This window comes from Esox lucius, chromosome 20, assembly GCF_011004845.1.
Source record: "Esox lucius isolate fEsoLuc1 chromosome 20, fEsoLuc1.pri, whole genome shotgun sequence".
NCBI classification, from domain to species: Eukaryota; Metazoa; Chordata; class Actinopteri; order Esociformes; family Esocidae; genus Esox; species Esox lucius.
The window spans coordinates 1,135,444-1,138,051 of record NC_047588.1 but is presented as its reverse complement, the minus strand read 5'-3'; the positions used below and the strand labels follow the sequence as shown (position 1 = coordinate 1,138,051).

The 2,608-nt window shown below is 39.6% G+C and overlaps 1 long non-coding RNA gene across 1 annotated transcript; it reads left to right on the top strand.

Moving 5' to 3' along the window:
- The first annotated feature begins 480 nt into the window (after positions 1-480).
- Positions 481-1,592, top strand: LOC117593520. Its single transcript, XR_004574941.1, has 4 exons — positions 481-522; positions 606-689; positions 840-1,058; positions 1,447-1,592. It is a non-coding gene; the product is annotated as an uncharacterized LOC117593520 (long non-coding RNA).
- Positions 1,593-2,608: the final 1,016 nt, after the last annotated feature.

The following is a 2,608-nucleotide window of genomic DNA, read 5'->3' as shown; positions in this document are numbered from 1 at the left end:
GAATATGCAATCTCTGCAGTGAAATTAAAGCTGTTATGTTTTTTCCCCCAGTTCGTCAAGTACTAAACTTTACACCCCCAGCAGAAAATGTACCCTGGCAGCAAATGGGTGAAAAGGCTGGAGGTATGTAATACGTTTGCGCTAAACTGTTACATTTAAGTCCAATTCATTACATGTATGCAATAACTTCAAACATATTTTTACGTCAATGATTATCAATAGGAGAAAGTCATCGCTCCGTTATTGGCCCTTGGACTCCCCTGGCATCGCATGTACAGCATGAAGTTTTCAGCAATGAAGGTATATTCTAGGCCTATGTCCTAATGTCCAGTTTTTTAACAGTTTTGAAAATAACTGTGCCTTTAGTTTTCCAGAACGAGAACCAAGCCCTGAGGGAGGAGAACCAAGCCCTGAGGGAGGAGAACCAAGCCCTGAGGGAGGAGAACCAAGCCCTGAGGGAGGAGAACCAAGCCCTGAGGGAGGAGAACCATGCCCTGAGGGAGGGGAGCCATGCACGAGCAGGTGAGAACATGCACTCTTTCTTTAATTTTACTTTTTTGTGTGTAATGTAGGTTCAGAATGACCATATGCCTTTCATTTTGTAGCTTCGGGTGACAGCGGCTCGCTTCAAGAGCAGGTGAAGCTATTTGGGACAACGCTGAAGATGTTTGCTCGCACTGGGCAATCAGGTACAACTTGCAAACAACACCTGTGGTTGTTGATTTAATTCCCACTGGGTCCACATGTACGTGTATTAGACCTAGGTATAAATGTCATTGTTTAGTAATTGAGGGACCAGGACTGACTACTTTATTCTTTTATTCTGGGAACCCCTGTAGGTGCAGATCAGACCCTAGTGCTGCGACGTCTTGGAGAGTTTGGCGATGTTGTGCGTAGCATGGAAAACAAAATGGACACTATGCTGCAACATTTCAGTGCCAATGTGTCTGTTGGAGAGCTATCCCTGCCAGGGGATGTTACTCCCCCTAGACACCCAGGAAGATTTGGTGTTTCTTGACAGCATTTTGAGGGAGGATAAAGAGCTCCAGGAACGATTTGTAAGTGTGTTGCTTTCGTTTATAAGGCCGTAGGGTAATCTAAAAAGTCAAATTAAGTTTGTACACTGTATATTCTACAGTCTAAATCCACAGCCTGTCACATTTTATATTTATGTATGAGAAGCTTGCGAGAAATGTAATTTAACACATTTTCAGCTTCGGTTTTTGGCTATCAAATGTGGGAGGGACCTGAAGACAACAGTGTGGAGAATGCTTCAGAGTATTTTCTCTAATAACCTTGCCGTTAATACAACCTGGACTGGTATAGGGGATAAAACCTGTTTTAGAGACCTGTTCCTGAAGACCATTGTTCAAAGTAATTTTTTTAAGTAGATGCCCTTATGCCTTATGCCATTCAAATGTAATGACAGATCTGTATTTTCTACAGGGGCCCTCCGGAAGAACCCGGCAACCCAGGATGCCACTGATGAGGCGGTCCAGGTTAACGTTACACGTTACCTGAAAGGAGCATCAGACTGTGAAGGAGGAAAAAGCCGCCCAGCTGAGGACCCACAGCCAACCCCTTAAACCTAGGCTGACTACTGACACCCCAGCATCCCTGAACTGGAACACTTTCTTTATCCTGCAGTCAGTAACATCAAGAAGCCAGAAGTGCCAGACTACACTCACCAAACCCACCCTGTTTTTTTTTGTATTAACTTTAGTATTGGCTTATTTCATTCCATCTTAACGATTCTATTATAGTTTGTAAATCCTATTTCATACCTGTTACTTGATATTGCGCATTAACTAGTACCAACATTCTACTTTCATTTCATCACTATGCTTAACTGTTATTCAATTAATAATAGCTTGGAAATACTATTTCGTACCTCTGATACTTGATATTGCACAGTACCTGGTACCAAATATTCTACTTACTCTGTTTTTAACATCAGCATTTTTCATTCCATCACAGTGCTTAACTGTTATTCTATTGTTAAATATAGCTTGTAAATCCTTGTGCCACAGGTCAGCATTGCAGTTATAATGGTCTGTTCTACAACTGTTTTTACCTCTGTATTTTTATATATGTATATCAAGTTTTGTTTATCACAGATACAAGAGACACATCTTAATGCAGCATGGTGTAAATATTGTGCTCCAGGTCAGCAATGCCATTATAATGGAATATTCTACTCTAGAGCTTTACTCAATGGCTTGAAAATGTGATGATATACCTCGTTTTATTTGGTATCCTGCACATTCTTTGGTACCAAATATCCTCATTACTTGTTATGTTTACTGGTAATTATTTTCATCCCAGAGCTGACCTCTATATTATTAACAATGATTGTGTTTGTGTTATAATTTGCTTGTATGGCTGTTCTTTTTTTTAACCAACATTTTATTGGAAACCTGCATGTTCTGTGTGTATTTATGTTTATTTTTTTCTGCCTATTATTTATTTCAGTGATCTGACACATCTTGTTTGAATGACAGTTACTGTACTTTGAAATGTGGAATTAAAACACCAAATGGAAATTTGTCTGGTTTGATCAATCATTATTCTCAAGAAACTGCATGCTATAAATATATATATATAAAAG